General features: G+C 51.8%; 1 protein-coding gene across 8 annotated transcripts in view; it reads right to left on the reverse strand.

Moving 5' to 3' along the window:
* LINGO1 (leucine rich repeat and Ig domain containing 1) overlaps positions 1-22,007 on the reverse strand; it is a 322,019-nt gene that overhangs the window by 167,131 nt on the left and 132,881 nt on the right. For 7 of the 8 annotated variants that reach the window (XR_004666602.3, XM_008963493.4, XM_008963491.5 and 4 more), the window contains one exon: positions 11,111-11,196. The exons of the other annotated variant lie outside the window; for it this stretch is intronic. The gene's annotated coding sequence lies outside the window, so the exon portion shown is untranslated. The remainder of the gene's footprint in view (positions 1-11,110; positions 11,197-22,007) is intronic. 8 annotated transcript variants of the gene reach the window in all.

Raw genomic sequence — 22,007 nt, forward strand, 5'->3', positions numbered from 1 at the left:
CTGGCTCACTGAGCAAGTTTTCCCCAGCACTGGTGAGCCCTGGCTATGCTTCCCCACCACCAAGGCCATGGGCTCCCCCAGGGCACAGCGAGGACCTGTTTATCTCAGTGTGCTTGGACCCTCCAGAGGGCCTGGCTCAGAGCACACAGCATCCAGCAAGTGTTGGCTGAATGAATGAATGAATGAATGAGTGAATGAATGAATGACATGAACATGTGGACATCTCTGCCAAGTCCTGTCTATGAGCTGAGACACAAGTTTCCGAGGTCCCCTTTGAGTGGGTGTTCCTTGGTGGGCAGGGCTGCCTCTCTCTGCCTCAAGGAGTCTTGCAGTCAGAGGCTCGCCTCTCATTCAGCAAACAGCCCTGGTGGAGGCCCTGTTGTTAGAAAGTGTGCAGCGCTCCTGGGGGCAGCAGGCACACATCAGAGAACATGGGAGGGAGCCATGGGGCCTGCGTAATATGGGGCTAAGATGAGTGTGCTGTCGTCACTACTACCCTCATCTGCTGATTACCGTGAGCTGGCACTGGGTGAGGGGCTGGGGATTAGCCTCTGCCTGCCCTGGGGAGCACACAGGGGAAGAGATGCAGGTGAAGGAAATGACTTAGGGGCTGAAGCTGGAGGCAGAGGAGGGTGATGGCTCAGTAGAAGAGCTTGGGAGCCACACAGCCTGATTCATGCTGCCCACCACTTAACAACCTTGTGATCTGGAGCAGCTAACTTAATCTCCTTGCATCTCAGTTTTCCTTATCTATAAAATGGAATGCTAAGTATATTTGCTCCATAGCATTGTTATGAAGATCAAATGCTTGTAAGATGCTTTTAACAGTGCCTGGCACATCATAAGCACTCAAAAAACAAGCCCTGCCACTATGAGTTGTTGGATCATTAGTTCAGAGCAGCCCCAGACTAGGCATGTAGCAAATGGGCAGGCTGGCAGCACAGGAGACAGGCAGGTGGCAAGGGCTGAGAAACTCAGCCTCTCTGAATGATAAGTGGCTTGGCTTCTCGTGTTCAAGGAATGAAAAGATCTAAAGAAGTCTGGCCAGAGGGACACTGAGATGAGCAATGTGGTTGGAGGAGAGGATACTGACCCAAGAATTCTCTGGATAAGAAGAAGGAGGAGGGGAAGCCTGAAGTGGATGGGCAAGGAGGGTCTGGGGTCTGGGAGTGCTAATCCTAGCCTTTCTGATCCTAACAGTGCATGGATGAGGGGGCATGTGTTTGCCTTGCTGTGGAGGTCAGCACCAGCAGAGCTGTGCAGATCGGAGTGTGGCCGGGGGCAAGGGAGGGGAGCGCATTCTCCCACTGGAGGAGCAGAGCAGAGGGCTGAGGAGCTGCTCTCCCACCTCCGGCTATCTGGATGGCCCTCAATGGAGCCCTTCTAGGCTGCGGGTGCTCGGGCTGAGGTTTGTGGATCTTCCCAGGGATGTGGAGCCTGCTCTTCAGGCCAAGCCATCCTAGCAGAATAGGGAGGGGCAAGGGGCCATGGAGTGAAGGAGACAGCTGCTGAATATGTGAGATGAGGGGTGCTCTCAGGGGACTGGGCTCGAGGACAGCAAGTCCCTGGTGCAGGAGGGAAGTGGGTGGACTTTCTTCTCTTGCTCAGCCCCGCTGCGTCTCTTGCTGTCTACCTAAGGCCACCCCCTCCTATCCTGCCATCAGCCTTGTCAGTGTGACATTAATGGGCTGACATTAACAAGCCAGAGCTCCTCCACTTGTCTGCCAGGTCGAGCCTCAGCCGTGGAAGAATTGCTAATTACAGCCACCATAAGGAAATATCAATGATGGACGTCAATATTATTGCCTCCTGCATCCCTGCCTGTTTACTTGGAGATGAAAAGCGCCCTAGGGTCGTCTCTCCAGGACGAAGATGAGGGATGACAGAAGGGAGGAGAGCTGCACATGGAGAAAAGGGCATCCTCCAGCTGGATTCATTCATGAAACCAGGACCCATTTCCTCTGGGCAGAGTTCTCTCCACTGAGGGCCCAGGGCTGGGGCTGAGGGCAAAGGAACCTGCACAGGGAGGAGGAACTAGTGATCCTGCTCCCAGCCCTGGTTCACCAAGTGACTGCATGTATGCCTCTTTGTGCCTCAGTTAACTCATCTGATAAATGGGTATGACAATTCCAGTCCTGCCTACCTTGTGCATTGTGAGGAAGTGAATGAGGTGCAAAATCAGGGTTTTAGAAGGACGACCCATGGTGCAAATGCAGGGGCTTCGTGGGCTGGAGGAGACACGTGGGGTAGCTGAGCAACTGGAAGGCACCAGCAAAGGGATGCACATGTCCCAGCTCAGTGAACTCTCTGAAGCAAATATCCTCCCAACCATCCCCTATCAAGCACTTTGATGGAAATCAAACAAACACTAAACACAAACACTAAAGCCAGAGAGAAGAGGGTAAAGCTTGACTCAAATGTGCAGTTGGTCTGGTGTCTCTGAGCCCCTGAGCCTGTGGGGACTTGCAAGGCTTCCAATCCACACCCTAAAACCTGCATGTAATGCCAGTCACAGGCTGAACTGTCACGCAGGGCAGCCCTTCATCCGCTGAGAGAATCTCCCAGGCGTGCACACCCCTATTCAGAGAAACAGGGGCCCAGTTGAGAAGCCCCTTTAGAGACAACCTGGACTGTCAGAGAAATGCACTTTACGTGCCAGGGTCACGATGCATGCACAGGAATACATCCACATGGCAAGTTCATGAGAGTGTGCAGAGACTAGAAATAGGCAAGCACACACACACAGAAGCACAGCCCCAGAGACACACGTGGAAACACATACATTGTACGGTATTCAACACACATATACACACACACAGGGGAGCTGCCCTGGGGAGCTCACGGGGGAAGATACACACACACACAGAGCATCTTAGGCCCCAAACTGGGTTCTTCCTAGCCCTTGGGAACCTCTCCCTGTTGAGAAGGAAATAAAAAATCCCATGTGGTCTTCAGACACATGTGGCCTCTCAAGCCACGGACAAGCCAAGCAGCAGCAACTAGACGCTGGGAAGCAAAGCCCAGCGTGGCCTGAATATTTCACAGGAGATTTTGCTTCACAGAAAATCCCTTCTTCGCCGCTGTGCATGTCAGGGTATAATTACCTGTTAGGTAGCAGAGCAGAAACCTGGGAGGATGTGTGCACAGCTTCTGGCCTGGGCCGCCACTGGGCCTCTGCCTCTGCCTCTGCTGCAGGCCTGGCAAGGGCCATCCTGTCTCTCACCTGCTCCCACCAGGGGCCAGAGAGAGGACAACTGGATGCCACTTTGGGACATAGAGTGTCCTGGCTTAGGGTCGCCTCTGCTCCAGGTCCTCAGACTCTGCCAGCCCCTAGCTGAGGAAGAGCCAAAGTCCCCCATCCCTTTGCCTCCCACAGCATCTCCCCCAGCTCTTCAGCAAGAGCACAGAGCCACATCTCATCTCACTCCTTCATCGTCCCCCTTCACCTCGCTAGCCCATCGAGGTGTTTGTAGTCCCCTGAGTGAATGGCAGGGAAAACCGAGAGAGGTACACACCAGAGGAAGGGAGAGAGGACATCCTGGCTGGGCCCTGGAGACCCTGGAACACTCTCCCTCACTCCTTTTGTCCTAGAAAATGTCCACACAGGCTAAGCTAAGCTCAGATTGGATCTCCTCCAGGAAGCCCTCTGGGACTGCTCCCAGGGTCAGGAGCCTTCTCTGGCTCCCATAGCCCACTGTGTTCCTCTCCATCACTGTTCAGTAATCAAGGGCTGAAAACATAGATGCCTACAGGGGCCAGGGAGGGAATGAAAGTGAGTGAAGGGGCAAAGATAATGCAACAGCGAGTGGGCAGAACTCACAAACTGGAGAGCATGCCCCTGTCTAATGCCTTTCAAACCACATCGCCTTACGGCCCAGCAACTTAGCACCTAGAAATCGACCCAGGAAAATTGAAAACACTTGTGCACAAATATTCATAGCAGCATTATTCATAAGAGCCAAAAAGTCAAAACCACCCAAATGTTCATGAATGACTATATAAACAAAATGTGTGATAGCCATACAATGGAATATCATTCAGCCAAAAAAAAGAATGAAGTACTGATACACACACACTAGAACATGGATGAGCCTTAAAAACTGTGTGCTGAGCAATGGAAGCCAGGCAGAAAAGCCCACATATTGTATGATTCCATTTCTATGAAATGTCTAGAATATGCAAATCCAAAGAGACAAAAGTAGATTCGTGGTTGCCAGGGCCAGGGAGGAGGGGAGAATGGCGGGTAACTGCTAAAGGGTACAGGGTTTCCTTTCGGGGTGATGAAAATACTCTGGAATTAGATAGTGGTAAGGGTTGCACAATTGGGAATATGCTAAAAATCACTGAACTGTATGCTTTAAAATAGTGACTTTTATGGCATGTGGATTATATTTCAATTTTTTAAAACCAAATTGTTTAAAATGGAACAACACATCCACAAGCCACATGTCTGTCTGCAGCCTCTAATTTTCAACCTCTATTTTACACATTTGTTTCCCTCACAAGAGTGGAAGCTCTGGGAGGGTGGGGCCCTACCCGAGGCACAGCCGTGGTCCCCAGAGCTGGCATCTCAGGGCAGGCACTTGAGCCACAACAGTGACCACAGCACCATGTTAACACAGGGCACACTTCATACTCTGTAAAACCTCTGGTCCAGAGCCATGGCCCCAGTCTCAGGTGAGGCCACTGAGGCCCAGGCTCAAGGTCATTTGCCCTAAGGTCACTTGACAAGCTGGAGGCAGAACTGGGCAGAGAAGCCAGGCCTCCAGACTCGGTGCAGCAGGACCCAGGGCGGCCAGGGGCCAGCTGCTGCTGGGCAGGGAAGATGGGCACAAGAAGGCAGGCAGCTCTGTGGCTGTTTCCTGCCTCAAAGCCCCCAGATCCCTGGGGCCTCAGAATCAAGTCCACCTGCTGGATCTGGCCTCAATCCCCTTTGATGGACAAGCACCACCCCTAGCGCCTCCAGCCCAGGCCCTGTCTATCATCCCTTTGCTCACACAGCCTTTGCTCACATAGGGCCCGCTTCCTGGAAGGCTTTCTCAGGCTTCCCAGGCACCAGGCACAGTTCCTCCCCTCCCAAAAGCCTTACTTCATCACCACCTGACCCTCCCGCAGGGCCCCTCCCCAGCTGAGCCCTTGCAGCACCTCTGGGAGGGTGTGCAGGTGAATACAAGGGAACAGCGGGACTTGTGCCTGACTGTGGGGCTACCCAGGACATGGGCCAGCCTTGAGCTAGAAGCAAGTCTGATATCTCAGGGTCTGACTGCCAGCAACTAGGTGCAAGGCCAGGATTGGCTGGCAGGGAAAGGGAGGGAAGAGGGGAGAAGAGGGAGAAGGTAGAGGGAGAGAGAAGGAGAGGGATAGGGAGGAGAGGGGGTGAGAAGGGAGGAAGGAGGAGAAGAAAAGAGGTGGGGCAAGATGGAGAGGAAGCACGGGCTGCTCTTGGCCCCAGGGTCCCAGGAAGGCTAAGCCAGAGCCCAACACAGTGATGACGCAGTTGGGCAGCCGGTTACCTTCAGACACATGACGACACAGATGTCACAGATCAGTGCCCCGGGGCAGAGTGAAGCTAGGCGGGGAGGAAGCCCCTTTGGGAGAGAGGCCCCAGCTTTAGACCAGCGGTCCTGTCTCCTTCCTATTCTCCCTGCCCCCATGCAGCAGTGAGGTGGGGAGCAGCGATGGGCAGGAAGGCGGTCCCCGCCTGGTACCCACCTGGGCCTCCTGCTGTGTCCCAGTTCAGCCTAAGGAGCTCAGCCACCCTCCTGGGTGAGACTTCCAGGGTCAGACCCTTCTGACTGTGGTTACAGACTGAGCCTTGACCCTGGCAGGGTGGACTGGCCCCCAGGAAACTGGAGGAGGCCCCAGATGCCTCACTATCTCCTCCTACGCCACAGGGCTGGGTGACGGATCTGGTCTGTGGGTGTCAAGAGACAGGTCCTGGCTCTGAGTGACTGCTGGCAGCTGGGCCCGAGGTGGCTCATGGGCGGCTGATTTCCTGACCTTCCTAAGACCAAACACATGACGAGCCTCTGCCTCCTCCTCCTCCTCCTCCTCCTGAGGCCAAGCACATGGGTACGGGAACACAGCAGGTGTCTAATAGATGCCAGTTCCCTCTCTGAACTCCAGCCCCAAGTTTCCTTAGAGAAGCTGCCACTCCTGTCCCCACCCCGACCCCCACAGTGCTCGCTCCCCAGCTCTCCCCACCTCCCCTCCACATGGACTCAGTGCCGCCTCCCTCTCAGGCCCGGGTGAAGCTGTAGATTGCTGGGTACCCAACCCTCCCCTTTCACCCCTCCCCTCCCTCCTGGCCTTTCCCAACCCAGATACACATCACACCAGCCCCCACTCAGTGTCCTCAGCTGGCTGTCAGCTAATGCCTGCAGAGGTGTTAACTGATAATTAAGATGTTAGCTGTAAACTTAACGTGTGATTCCCTGCCAGGAGTATTTTGGTCTTAACAGGTTGCTTTTGGAACGGGAAAACCTTCAAGACCCAGCCAAATGGCAGGCAGGGATGCAGAGTGGGGTGTCAGGGGGCGCTCTGTGCCTGGAGACCTTCCAGCCTCCAGAACCCCCTCTTCACCTCTCGCTTCACTGAGGACAGAAGGCAGGCATGGGAACCCAGAGCTCTGCCTTTCAGTGTCAGCCCCACACCTGTGAGGCGATGACCCTGGACATGAGATGAAACCTCTTGGAACCTCAGTTTTCTCATCTGCAAATGGTGAGACAGAACGCCGACCCTGAAGAATTGTAGTGCAGGCTGACAGGTAAGGCCCCGTGTGCCTAGCACACAGGAGCCCTTAGAGCTCCTGTTGTCCCCGACTTCCCTTTGCCTCTTCCCACACTGAAGGTAACTGTGTCAGCTTCCACCCCTTCCGCCTCCTCACACCAACTCCGATCAATCACCAAGTCTATTTTCTCAACTTCCTAAATCTCTCCCCAGGCAAAGATCAATGGAATCAAACAGCGAGGTCTGGACAGACATGAGACTTTGGGGACATTTCAGCAGATGACAGGAATGGAGCTTCAGAGCAGCAGGGAAAGGACGCTTACCCAACAAACAGTGCCGAAACAACTGCAAGTCATTTGGGAAAAAACCACTTAGATCCCTACCTCAAACCACACACAGAAATACATTTCAGATGAACTAGAGATTTAAATATTTGTGAATATCATAAACAACCAGAAAACAGTATAGGCCAATATTTTTAAAATTCTGCAGTGGGTAAGGCCAGGAACTCTAAAGGAAAGGAGTGATAGACTTGAACACAGGACAATCTAAAACTTTTAAGGGGATAAATACATCCCATAAACTTAAATGAAAAAAAAAAACTTGTGAATAATGATTTGCACATATGCCAAATAAAGAGTTAATTTCTTTAACCTCTTCTAAATCCACCTGCTCTTGCAAATCAATAAGATGCATTTCACCACCCCAATCGCTGAAACTACGGTCACCTGTGACCTCCCCGTTACCGAGGCAGTGACCAGTTCTCAGTCTGCATCCTTAGCCCCATTTGACACATGCTTGAAATGCATCTTGCCCTTGGCGTCCAGGACATACATGCCTGGTTCCTTTTCATCTCACTGGGTGTCCCTTCTCAGTCACCTTTTCTGTTCCCCCTCAGCTCCCCACCCTCTAACTGATGGAGGTCTGGGGGTTGGGACATTGGTCTTTTCTGTCTACTCTCCTTCCATGCTCTCATCCAACCTCATGGCTTTAAATACTATCTTTATGCTGATAGCCCCAAATTTGTATCTCTAGCCCAGACCTGTCCCCTGGACTCCAGTCACATACATCCACCTGTCAACTCCATGGTTCTGCCAGGCTGTCTACAGGCATCTCACAATTTACGTGTCCACTGCCAGGGCTGGCTCACAGATGTGTGACCTGGGCTGTGCACTCAGAAGGGCCCCAGGCTTCCTTTAACGCTCTATTGTCACCTCCCACTTTGAAATTCTTAATTTTTTTTTAGCAAAAAGTCACCCGTTTTCACTGTGCTCTGGGTCCACACATTATGTAACCATTTTTTCCAAATGACTCACGGTTGTTCAGCACTCCTGTCCACCACTGAACCACTCCTCTCCCCTACACCAACCCGCTCCTCTCCGATCTCCCCATCTCCATCTATGGCAACCCCACCCTCCTAGATGCTTAGGCCAAAACCCCTGGAGTCATGGTTGGCTCCCTTCTCTCTCTCTCACACACCACCTCATCCAATCTGTCAGCAAATCCTATTGGCTCTACCTTGAGCATACATGTGGAATCCATCCACTTCTGCCCACCTCCACCAAGACTCCCTGGTTCAGTCCTCCATTGCCTCCTCCCTGGATCACTGCAACAAACAGCCTCCTGTCGGATCTCCCTGCTTCACAGCTGCCAGAGGGATCTGGTTAAAATGTAATTCCAATCATGCCATGTCACTACGCAGAACCTTCCATGGCTTTCCCCACTTCATTTTGGGTAACAGTCAAGTCCTCCAGGCGGCCTGCAGGCCCTGAGTGATGAGTGCGTGGTCCCTGTTTGGCTGCATGGCCCACTCTCTCCCTCACTCACCCTGTTCCGGCCACACCAACCAGCCTTCTTGCCATGTCCCCACAAGCCAGGTCTGCTCCTGACTCAGGGTCCTCAGACCTGCTGTTCCCTCTGTTTGGAAGGCGCTTCCCCACAACATCCACCCAACTCAGTCTCTCACTTCTTGCTGGTCTTTACTTAAATGCCACCTCTCGAAGAGACCTTCCCTGACGACCATGTCCAAGTTGCCCAACACTTCCCACCCCCCTCCTCTGCTTGATTTTTTTCTCCTTAGCACTTAACACTCCCATACGCATGCTGTATTTTTCCTTGTCTGTCTCTCCTCCATCACAGCTTACATTCCTTGGAGCAGGTATATTTCGTGAGTTTTGTTCACTGTTTGGTCCCTAACCAAAACAGTGTCTGACACATAGTAGGTGCTCAGTAAATACTTCCTGAATGAGTGGATACAGCAGCAGAGGACTTGACATCAACAAGCAACTTACAAGTGAAGAAACAGAAATGGCCAACAAGCATATGCAAATATGCTCAACCTCATTAGCAGTCTAAGAAACATAAAGTAAAATCATTTTTATCTGTCAAATTGGCAGGGATTAAGTGATTAATAATTCCTATGATTGGCAAGGGTGAGGGAATGGGGCATTTTGCATACAGTTTGTAGGAGCATAAATCAGCTCAGCCTTCTGCAGGTTGATCTGGCTGTCCAGAACAAATCAAATGTGGAAATGTGGATGCCCTCTGACTCAGGAAGTCCATTTCCAGAAACATTCCCAAAAGAACTACAGCACAAGCACACACAGATGTGCAAACCCAGAGGTTCCCTGAGTGAAGTTTATAAATAGCCAAATGCCAGAAACAACCTAAATGGCTGCCAACAGGATTAATAATTGATGAATGATTTGCAGACCATCATACAAGGGATGTAAAAGGGTGGGGAAGAACTCTATGGAAGGACCCGGGATGATCCATATGACATTGTTAGGTAAAAAAATCAAGTGCTGGAGCAATATAACTAATATGAGCCCATGTTTTTCCTTTTAAAATACGTTGATAAGTACATAGAAAAAAGTCTGGAAGGGGACATATCAAACGAGTTATCCGTGTTAGCTCTTGGGAGGAAAAGACTACAGAAGGGGCTTGAACTGCATGCTTTAAATACTGAGAGATAGATGGATAGACGGATGAATAGATAGATAGATACATACATAGATAATAGGTAACATATAGAGAACATATTACCTTAATAATCAGAAAAATGATTCTGCTTAGGGAGAAAATACCTTCTGTGACTCCCCAGTATTAAAGGGTGCAGAAGTAAGCCATTCCAAGCCCTCCATAACCCGTCACTGCCTCATCCCTGTTACCCCCACCCCCACTCTGGCTCCCCAAAGTGCTCTGGGTTCCAAGCTCATGAAGCAATTTTCTATTCCTGGTTCCTTTCACAGCTCCATGCCTGTCTCTCAGCTCTGTTCACAGGCACAAAGGCCCAACCCGCCCTGTCCCATGACCTCCTCAGCCTGGACTCCGCTGTCAGAGAGCCAGAGGGGGGAAGACGAGGAACCTTACAGCACTCCCAAAGACCAGGACTACTGCCCCAGACCCCAGGTCTCTGTCCTAGGGACAGCCTGCGGCAGCTGGGGGATCAGGAAATGCCCTTGATTGTGGCCTGGGCAGGCTGGCTGCCCCTGGCTCCAGGACACCCGCAACAGCCACTGGAGGCAGCTGATCTGAGGAGGCCAGGGTGAGCCCAGCAAGGAGGTCTGGCCAGAGGAGAAGGGAGACTGGGGGTTCAGCCCCCCAACTTGGGTTGCCAGATTTGGCAAATAAAATTATATGTGCCATGTAATATCTGAGATATATTTACACTGAAAAATTATTTGTTGTCTATCTGAAGTTCAAATTTAACTGGACAGCAGTATTTTTTTTCTGGCAACCCTAGCTGCTACCCCATCCTATTCCTTGGGGGATTTGGCACCAGGCCGAAAGCCTTCACCTGGGATGTCCAGGAGTGGCGCAGAAATGGCCTATCTCAGGCCCACCACAGAGGGGGACTGAAAGTTGAGACAGGCTCGTTCCGGGTGCTGACGATGTCCCACAGAGAGCTGGGAACTTCCAGAATTAGCGCCATCAGGCACTGCACTGGGCAGCGGCGGTGAAAAGGCAGGTGACGGCAAAGGGAGACGAACCTGGGAGCAAAACCTCCTACAGCCAAGGCACTCGGCAGGTGTGTCGCGCAAAACAAAGCCTGAGCAAACACAGACAGTGAGCATGGGACAGCAACGCTGGGGTTGCAGGGATGGTGTGTCCCAGTGCCTCTCAGCATCCCGGGGACACAGCCTGGTGAGGAAGAATGGCTGAGGCGTGGCCTTCCTTCTCAGAGGTCAGGAACTCCTCCACAGGAGGCCCCTCTGCTTCTGGGGCCTTCAAACCCCACACTGTGTCCCCCACCATGGCCCCTGGCAGGGGCTCATTCGCTAAACGCCAGCCTGAGTCAGGGGACCTGGTCCTCACACCCAGAGCCTCCCACCAAGCACAGAAGCATGAGGCAGGGTGAGACTGCCTCACTCTCCCCTACCTGGGTCAGATGGCGTTGGGAGGCAAACAGACTGGCCTCTGGGGGCCTGGGGTGCGGCAGCCTGTCCGTCGCGGTCCCAGCATGCACTGTGTGGGAAGAGCAAGAAAGTCAGTGGGGCAAAGACGGGGCTTCCTGCTACCCCGGGTGAGGCCCACCTCAGCACAGCTCCCCACAGTGGATCCCCATTGCCCAGCCCAGCGGGCCTCAGGTGCTGCCTCCCAGCACAGCACATGCTCCTCAGTGCCATCCCTACCCACTTCCCAGCACCCTGGAGTGGCCAGCCCTTAATGGATCACACCCTCAGGAGCATCAACTCCCTGGCCTGGCATTCAAGGCCCCGTCTAAGCCCCTAAACTTCTCACTGTCTCTCCATGTCCTCCAAAGGTCAGCCCACCTCTGCAAGTTTTGTTCACGTGCACAGATACACAGATGGACAACCCCACCCCATTCTCTCTGAGACTCCCATTGCTACCAACAAATGTGTCCCCTGCCTCCTGGAAGCTTCACTTACATGTCCTCAGCCCCAGCACCGCTCAAGATCCCCAGCAAGGTCCCCAAGGACCCCATCACACCCCCAGCTCTCCCGCCTCAGCCTGTGGTCTCTGGCAGCTGACCCTGCCTTGGGAAGACTCTCTCTGTGATACCCCGATCCACCCTTCCTCATTCTTCACTACACCCCCATCACTCATCCTAGACATGGCCACAGGTGCTGTCTCCCTTCCTCCCTCCTCCCTCCTCCCAGACCATCCTGCCCACAACTGTGCTTCAATCACCCTCTGCCTATGCCCTCAGTGGCAGCCACCATGCCCAGAGGAGGGTGAAGCCCCTTAACCTGGCCCACAGGGCACTGCCCAACCCAGCCCTGACCTGTGGGCCACCCTCACCTCCCCTCCAGACCACACAGCCACCTGCCACCTCCTCAGAAAGCTCTGTGACCACCTCCTTCTCACAGTCTCAAATGTCCTCCACAGGTGACCCTGGAGGAAGCCATCCTCACCGTGTCTCACTGCCCTGACAGACTGACTTGTTATTTGGTTTTCCTTGTTTCAATAGTCCCACAGCAAACTTTTTCCATCAGGTTTATTGAGGTATAATTACCCCACAGTAAAACTGACCCTCTCTAGTGCACAGTCTATGAGTTTTGACAACTGCGTGTGGCTGTGTAACCACTATGGCCATCAAGGTACAGAAAAATCCTGTCACCCCCAAATCCCGGCATGCTGTCTCTTTGTAGTCAACTCCTCCCAGCCCCTACCCCTGGCAACCACTGATCTGTTTTCTGTTCCTGTTGTTTTGCGTTTCCCAGAGTGTCATACAAATGGAGTCATCTAAACGTAGCCCTCTGAGTCTGGTTTCGTTCACCCAGCATAACGTACTTCACATTTATTAATATCTGTGTTGCCTCTTGAATCAGAATGTCTTTCTTTTTTGTTGCTGCATAGTACTCCATTGTTTATCCATTCAGCAGTTGAAGGGCATTTGTGTTGTTTCCAGTTTTTGGAGATTATGAATAAAGCCACTATAAATATTCACATACAGGTTTTTGTGTGAATGTAAGTTTTTATTTCTCTTGGTTAAGCACCTAACAGTAGGATTGCTGAGTTGTGTGGTAAGCCTATTTTTAACTTTATAAGAAACTGCCAAACTGTTTTCCAAGTTGGCTATACCATTTTGCATTCCCACTAGCAACCTAGGAGAGTTCCAGTGGCTCTGTACCCTTGCCAACACTTGGTATTAGATATTTTCAAAGTCAGTGTAATGATATGTAGTGGTATTGCATTGTGGGTTTTTTTGTTTTTTGTTTTTGTTTTTGTTTTTCTTTAAGATGGAGTCTTGCTCTGTCACCCTGGCTGGAGTGCAGTGGCGCCATCTTGGCTCAATGCAACTTCCACTTCCCTGGTGGGGAAGTGATTATCCTGCCTCAGATTCCTGAGTAGCTGGGATTACAGGTGCCCACCACCACACCCAGCTAATTTTTGTATTTTTAGTAGAGATGAGGTTTCACCATGTTGGCCGGGCTGGTCTCAAACTCCTCACCTCAGGTGATCCACCCGCATCGGCCTCCCAAAATGCTGGGATTATGGGTGTGAGCCACCGCACTCGGCCTGCATTGTGGTTTTAATTTGCATTTCCTTAATTACTAATAATGATGAACATCTATCTGATTTTTTTTAGTGCCATCACTATTGGAGATTAACATCTTAATTTAATTATTTAAATGATTTACCTATTTACTTTCCATCTCTTCCATCACGTGTGAAAGCAGAGACCTTGGTATTTATTCCCCCAATACCTAGAATAGCATCTGGTACTGGATAATGATGATGACGATGATGGTGGTGATGACGGTTGTGGAGGTGGTGATAGCTAACATTTACAGAGCCCTTAGCACTTGCCTAGCACCATTCTGAGCGCTTTACTCATAGTAACTCACTTAGTCCTCACAACCGCCCCAAAAGACAGAGATGCTATCAATACTCCCATTTTACAGAAGAGAAAACTGACATAGAGAGAGGCAACTAGCCCAAGGTCACACAGTTAATAAGGGGCTGAGCCAGTCCTTGATCCCAGGTGTCCTGGAGTCAGAACACCTGACTAGGTCCTTGGCCAAGCCCTAAATGCAACACCCATGGAGGATCCATTGTCCTTGTAAACTCTGTATCTGGAAGCTCCCTGATGAGCTTCCCACTAGAATCCATCCTCTTCCTCACCTTCTGGACAGTGTAGATGTAATCAGGATATTACATAGCCCATAGCAACCACTCGATATGCCCCAGGTGGAGAGAATAAACAGGAGTCACAGCCGTGGCTCTTCTGAAACCTGGCTCTGAAAATGGTCCCACAACAGCCTTTGTACCAGAGAATTTTATTGCTCACTGAATGTCAGCACATTTCCTTGGCATTTCCTCAGCCTCTTTAGAGTTAGTTGGGCCATATGAGAAGTTCTGCCCAACGGGCTGTGAACAAAAGCGATGCGTGTCATTGATGAGCCAAAGCATTTCAGAGCCCATGCGTGACCTCATCATTGTCTCTTCTCTGCCATGGTGACTGGAGGCCACATGTTCTGGAAAGGGCTACAAGATGATGGAGTTCCTGGCAGCCTAGGTCACTGAGTTATTGTGTGGACCAGAGCTCCACTACCCTGCCCATATCCCACACCGGGCATGGAACGTGAGTTCATGTGGTAAACGGAGGAAGGAAGACAGCCTTTGTCGCATGAAATCACTGAGAGTTCAGAGAGTACCGGTTAGTGCAGCACAACCTTGCCTATCCTACAACATCCCCACTGCCCCTTTGGGGGCAGGTCACCTTGCTGCATATGTTGTTAGAACATGTTTGGGTGACTCTCTGAGTGAGAGAACTAAGTCCCATTTGGGAGCCTCTAAGTAACTAAAATTTCAGTGGGGGTAGAATAATCTCACTTCCCAAATTCAAGAGTTCCCTATCCACGAGGAAAAGGGGGAGCTTCCAGGTCCTGCAATGGGCTCCACCAGCAGGACCTTCCCCACATGCAGAAGGGAGGTGTGAGCTGAGGCAGGTAGTGGCATCTCCATGAGAGTTGGGGCCTACGCCTACATTCGAGGGCCTGAACTTGACTTTAGAGCAAAGGCTGGGGCATCTCCAGAGCTTTATCCTTGACTTGGGTCCAAGACCAGCTCCCAGAAAGGCTCTGGGACCCCCAACTCATCTGTCCACAACTCAGGGGGATAAGGAAAACTCCCGCAGGGCCTTGGAGCTGCAAACTTAATTGCTGGTTTATATTTTGAACTTACTGGTGTTTTACTTTGGCAATTATCACCTGAAATGTTGTGTGCTCCTGTGGGACAACACGAGGAACAAGGAGAAGATGCTACCCCTTAAGATAACAGGGGCACTAGCAGGCAACCCAAGGGAAAGCCCTTCCTGTTGATAAACGCCCCTGCGACTTCTCACTTTCCCCAATAAGTAAGACTTGGCTGCAGCGGAATCCACCCACCAAGAATCAACAGGTGTGACTGATCCAGTGCAATCAAAAACAAAGTCATACCAGGAAACAAGCAGTCTCTGCTCTATTCTTTGCCTTGAGCATCTATCTACTTGGGAGTTAATTTTGATGATGAGAAATTCAAAATGGTACATTTGGTCATTTCTGTGGGTTTTTTTTTCTTTGTAAATGAGACCTGTTTAATTGGGTGCAGGCTGAGGTTTTCATCCTGCTTGAACACCTTTTGCATCCACCATCATGGCCATAGCATTTGCTCAGATAAGCTTGAGATAAGGAACTGGACAGGGATGCAAGGATGGCTCCTGGCTACAGTGGAGTTGGCTGGGCTGGGGTCAGCTTAGACTCTCAGCTCCAAAGTCCAACTGAGCATCTCACTCAGGGAGGAAGGGGTTGTAGGTTTCGACTCTATGGTCTAATTCACAGAGGCCCAGGCAATGTTGTGATGAATGCACAGGCTCTTGGAAAATGCCTGACTAGAATTGCTTTGAGGGAGGAGTCCCTGAATGCAACATGAATCGTTTTCCCTTGAATGGTTTTTGCTGATTGATTGGGCTTTAGTTCACTGTCTGCCAAGGGTGTGGGGGGCTGAAAACAGAGGACAAAGGTTCAGAGGCAAATGGTGAAGGCAGCACCTATGGGAATGGAGGAAGAGCTGGCACAGGAATGAGGGGACAGGTGGAGGGAGGGTGGAATGGAGGGGAGTGGAGGAGGGAAAGTGGCAGACACCCAGGTGAGGGGTGAGCACCATTGCCACTGTGGTTGTCATAATCATCACGGTCCCCATAAATCGCACCCAATGAGCCCCCTGGGCTAAGCACTTTCCTTCTGCTAACTCATCTGCTTCTCACACACGCCCTCGAGGCGGGTACCCTGACCATCCTGGTTTCCAGGATGGGGAAGCTGAAGCATGGAAAGGTGAAATGTCTTGAGAGGAATGGGGTTGTTTCAAACCCAGGCAGTCCGGCTCCAGCACTCGTCCCTAAGAGTCCCTGATAAAACCACAGTGGTGAGGTTGGAAATGAATGGAAGCTCCTCCTTGATGCCATTGGCAGAAATTCTGTCTGTGGGTGGTCAGATCTAAGATGGTGAAAAATTCCTCTTTCTGCCACTTACTAACTCTGTGACCTTCAGCAAATTACCTACCCTTTCTGGGACTGGTTCCTTATCTCTAATGCCATACTTATATGGCAGTAGAGATTAAAGTGTGTGTGTGTGTGTGTGTGTAGTGTCTCGTCTCATACAGTACTTGGTAGAGAATAGGCACTTCACAAAAACCAGACACCCACGGGGCCACGGTACAGAGGCACCAATCTCCAGAATTTCCAAGCATGTACATATGTGTGCATGTATGTGTTCCTATGTACATGTGTCCCTGCCAAGGTGACCACTCATGTGCACCTGCATGCATTTCGCTCCCTAGTCCTGTCCCCAACTAAGGGTGGTGGTGGCATCAGTCATGTAGCCCCCCAAGCCAAACACCCAAGCATCACTCCAGAGTCCTCTCTTTCCCTCTTTCACCTCGCATCCTATCACCACAGTCAGCCGATTCCTGAATATTTCTCAAACTCATCTTCTCCCCAGTTCTCCCCACCCCCTTCTGGGCACAAAGGTCTCAGCTGCTTCCTATCCTCCTGCCTGCAGTCCCCCAGCCACCCCCATCCACACAGTGGCAATCAGAACGGCCTTTCCCAGTCACAAATATGACCTCATCCCCGCTCCACTTAAAACCCGCCCAGGAAGCCTCGCCAGGCCAGACGCGAAACTCCGAAGCCCTGAGGAGCAGCCTGACAGATTTGACTAAATAAAGATCTAAAGCTTCTCTATGACCAAAGATACCACAGACAAAGTTAAAAAAGACAAACAGCAGACTAGGGAAAGTATCTCCAACACACAAAACAGACAAAAGTTTTTAAACTCCTAATGCACTAAAAGCTCTTTTATATCAATAAGAAAAAGGCAAAAAGAAAAGAAAAATGGGCAAAGGACGTGAACAGTCCATTCACAGAGGAAGAAACACCCATGGGCAAAAACTGCACGAAAAGATGCTCAGCCTCGCTGGGGAGAAGCAGAGTGAGTGTGGAGATCATAGTGAGATATTTTTCTAGATCGGCAACTATCCAAAAGATTGAGAATGTTCAATGTGGAGGATGGTATGGGGAAATGGTCACTCTCAGATACCAAGGGGGCAGCATCAGCTGGCCCAACCTTGGGAAGAGCAAGGTTGCTATAAAAACTGAGCAAGCAGACCCTTCACCCCGGCCACTCGCATCTAGAAATCTATCCTGCAGAAAGGCTTACGGGTGTCAGCAAGATATATATAAGGATGCTCCCCGAAGCATTATTTGCAAGAGTGAAAAATGGAAGACAATCTAAATATCCATCAATCCAGGACTAGTTACATAAATTATGCTTTGTACAAACAATGGAATATTAGGCAACGATTAAAAAGAACACGGCAGATCTGGGTGCCATGACATTGACTGATGCCCACAATATACTGGGAAGTGAAAAATGGAACTGGTGGGGTAATGTGCATAATATGATTCCGTTTCCTTTTTTAGCAATACACAATAAATATGTTTGCAATAGCACAGAAAATGTTCTGAAAGGAAACATACCAGGCCAACAGCAGTGGGACATGGGCAGAGTGGGCTTTAAAGGCAAAGAGGGACTTTCCTACTTTACAGGACACACTTGTATATTGTTTCCGTTTTTTAATTTTGCTTGAGCAAATACTGCTTTTATGGTAAAAAAAAAAAAAAAAAAAAAAAAATTCCTCCTCCCATAACCCCTCACAGGCTGCAGGACAAAGTTCAAATTCCCTGGCGTGGCACCCTAGGACCCTGAGGACACAGCCTCTGGGCAACCCCAGCTCTGGTCTTCCCTTTTCCAGCCTTACCTTAAATCCAGATGCTCCCAACTCCCTTACATGTCCCCCAGGCTGCCTCTAGGCCTTTGTCCTGTATGGGTCCCTCTTCCTGGAATGTCCTTTCCTGCCTTCTGTGCCTTGCCTTTTAAGTAACTGCTCAGGTGTCACCACCTTCTGGAAACTCTCCCCAAACACTCCCCCACACTCTGCCTTGGTGGGCCCATTGCTTCTGTAACATGTAACAGTGGTGACAGTTGACATTTAGGAAGTGCACCTCGTTCACTGGGGGCTGTGCAACGTGCCTTGCATTGTATTGACTCATTGAATCCTCCTAGCAACCCTCTGAGATAGGTTTATTATCATCTTATTTAACAGATGGGGAAACTGAGGTACAGAGAGGTTACGTGACTTGCTCAAGCTCACACAGCCAGTAATTAGAGGGGGTAAGTGGACGTAGGCAGAGGGTCTTATGCAGCCTTCTACTAGTGCTTAGCACACAGGGCTGGAAACTCCTGGTCCCTGTACCTGCCAGGTTCCAAGACTGCCCTGTGAGCACAAAGCTGGGATTTGCCTTCCCCTGCAACTGCTCCCCCACCACTGCAGAAGCTGGGTACGGTGGAGGGTGCACCAGGGTCTGCTGGGGTCAGAAGCCAGCCCCCGTCCCAAGCCAGCCAGGACTAAATTAGGCTCCTCGGGGCTGGTCTCCTGGGTAGGGGGCTGGGCTGGGGGTGGGGACCAGTCCCAAAACAGCCAGATGACCCAGGATGGCCAAGGAAAGGGATGGGTTTGTAGAGGTGCAGTCCCTCCCCAGGCAAGGACCCCAGTGACCTCCCATGCACCCACTGTGTGCCAGGCCCAGGGGGCAACTGGCCCAGGAAGCTAGGGCAAAGAGACTCTCCTGCCCTCCATGCAGCTGCCAAGTCAGACGCAGGGAGGCCAGCAGCCTACAAGGGGCTGGGCAACAAGCTCGGGGCGGTGCCCGGGGAGGGCTCTGGGTTCTGACTGGGTGAATGCGCACAGGGTCTCCATGAAGGCAGTGGCACCTGGGCCCAGCCTAGAAGGATGGGGGGTGTGGACAGATAGAGTTGGGGGAGGGAAGCTCCAGGGACCAGAGGCAGCTTGAGCAAGGGCCTGGAGGGGGTGGGTGTGGGGAATGGGGGTAAGAGTCATTGGTTGTGGCTGGAGCAAGGTGGGAAGCTGCAGGGGATGGGGTGGGTGGGTATGCTAGAGGCCTCTGGAGAAACACGGAGGAGGAGCTGTGCCTCCAGCCCAGCAGGGAAGGGGTGATCTGTGGAGGAGGCAGCTTGACCGAGGATCTGAGGATCTGAGCTTGTCAGGCCAGCTCCACCTTTGCAGTTAGCAGTGTGGCTGTGGCCTACTTCCAGGACCTTGGCTCCCTCACCTGTGGACCAATAACCCAACCTCACAGACTGCTGAGGGGACTAACTGAGACAGTGGTTTATGGCACCAGGAACCCAGGGAGGCAGTGGACATGTCTGGGGTATGGTGCTCCCTGGGGATGTCTGCCTGTGTACCAGTGAACTTGTGTGCACACACGCCCCTGAAGGCCTCCCATCCCAGAGTAGGTATTCAAACACGTAGAATCCTTGTTTAAAGTATAACTTTAGGCAGGGTGCAGTGGCTCACACCTGTAATCCCAACAGTTTGGGAGGCTGAGGTGGGAGGATCACTTGAGGCCAGGAGTTCGAGACCAGCCTGGGCAACATAGTGAGACCCTGTCTTAAAAAAAAAAAAAACCAGGAATGGTGGTACACCTGTAGTCCCAGTTACTTGGGAGGCTGAAGTGGGAGAATAACTTGAGCCCAGGAGGTTGAGGCTTTCGTGAGCCAGGATCACAACACTGCTCTCCATTCTGGGTGACACAGTGAGACCCCATGTCTAAAAAATAAATAAGTAAAAGTGTAAATTCAAGATAATGGGATTTCAGACTCTTCCCCTTAAAGCAATGCAGGAGGCAGAGCCCCACGATCCTGAGCAGGTCACTACTGTCCTGGGGCCTGGGCTTCCCCAGGTGGGTGGTGGGCGGCTGTCTGGGTGGCTTCTCCAGCCCGGCTATTTGGAAGCAGCTGGAGCATGGCAGGAGGGCAATGGGTGTGAGTGCCTGGAAATCCAAAGGGGTGGGACCGGGAATGGGGAGGGGAAGGTGAAGGAGGCAGAAGATCCTCCTTTCTGGGCTAGTCCCAAGCCCTAAGTCTGTGGTCGGAGGCCTCAGCCTGATGTCCCCTGTCCCCCGCCCAACTGAGGCCCTCCTCACTCCCCCTGCTCCGAGAACCTCAACCGTGCTGGAAGCCCTGCACCAGCCCTGGATGCCAGGCTGACTGGCCCAGACTTCCCTGACTGGCTCCCCTGCTCCCGCCGATGCTCAGGCTATGTTCACCCAGGCGAGAGTGGAAGAGTCATAAAGAAGCCCCCAGCTCCTACTGCAAGTTCACCCCCAGCAATATCAGCATGCAGGCCTGGGGGCAGGCAAGACCCGGGAACATGCCCAGCCTGGCTACTTCAAGCCAAGGGGCATCAGGCAGTGCCTGTGCTTCTGTTTCTTCTTCCATGGAAGGGATACATGTGCCTCCCTTGCAAGGTGTCATCATCAGCCCAGTGCCCCCACCGTCAACCCTCTCACAGGTAAGTCCCTTGGTTCACCACGAGCTGCGGTGGTCTGGGGGGTCACAGTCAGTTATGCTGGGAGAACACTTACCCTAGACTCCCTAAACTGCCCATGGGCACCATCCTTGCCTCTTTGGGGACCCCATCACAGCCTCCTCACTGGCCCCTGCCTCCAGCACCTCCATCTCCCACCTGCTGCCAGAGGAACACTCTGAATGCACAGCCATGTCCCTGCCAGTCCCCTGGGCCTCCTCCACCTCAGCTCTGATCACTTGGTGCTCTCATCACCTGTTTGCTTGTGCCCCCACTAGCCCTGTGGGCAGGGATCATGGCTAATTCATCTAGGCAATCCCAGAGCCTAGTGCAGGGCCTGGCACAGGAGCCTTGCCCAGAGACAGCAGACTTGGCAGTGGGAATGGACAAACAGGGCCATTTACCCCTTCTACCCTGGCACCTGCTTTTCTACTGGCATATCCACGACAACGCTGAGCTCAGTGTGGGGCCAGGATCAGGGCTCGGTGTAGGACCAGGATCAAGGTTAAGTCTGTTCAGGATCAGGGCTCAGTATGAGGCTAGGATCAAGGCTCAGTGTGTGGCCAGGAGTCAGGACTCAGTGTAGGACCAGGATCAAGGTTCAGTCTGTTCAGGATCAGGGCTCAGTGTGAGGCTCAAATCAAGGCTCTGTGCGTGGCTGGGGTCAGGGCTTAGTGTAGGACCAGAATGAAGGTTCAGTTGATTCAGGATCAGGGCTCAGTGTGAGGCTGGGATCAAGGCTCAGTGTGCAACTGAGGTCAGGGCTCATTGTAGAACCAGGATCAAGGTTCAATTTGTCCAGGACCAGGGTTTAGTGTGGGGCTGGGGTCAGGTCTTAATGAGGGACATTTTCTGTCCCCCCCTGTGAAAAGCCCAGGACTCTCTACCACCTTACCTAGGGCTTTGACAATTAACATAACCTGTCCCCCAGGGGCCAGGGCCTGTCTCCTGAGCCCCTACTATGCCTGCCTTCTATCCTGGTTAGGCTGGTCCTATGCTCCACTCCAGGCAGCTATGCTGGGATTCCCAGATTCCCTCTGCCCTAGCAGAAGTGGCTCAAGCAGGGAAGCTCTTCCTTGCCTCCCCACCTAGCCTTCAAAAACACAGCGAGGACAGTCAGCCTTCTAGCGTGGATGTACTCCCAAGCCAAACTGAAAAAGTGCTTTGTGGGTTATCCACCCACTGCCACCCACTGCCCCATTCTATTTGCCCAGGTGATCCAGTGCCAGTGGAGGTAAACCCAGGTCTGGCTGAACATGAAAGTGAAGGTGTTGGCTGGCACATGGCAGCATTGAGATGCACGACCCAAAATACCTCCTCCTGTCACAGGGCCTGAAATCCCTTTTTTCCAAAAGAGGGAAGCAGAATAATACTAGTCCTGACCT

Source organism: Pan paniscus, chromosome 16 (assembly GCF_029289425.2).
Source record: "Pan paniscus chromosome 16, NHGRI_mPanPan1-v2.0_pri, whole genome shotgun sequence".
Classification (NCBI taxonomy): domain Eukaryota; kingdom Metazoa; phylum Chordata; class Mammalia; order Primates; family Hominidae; genus Pan; species Pan paniscus.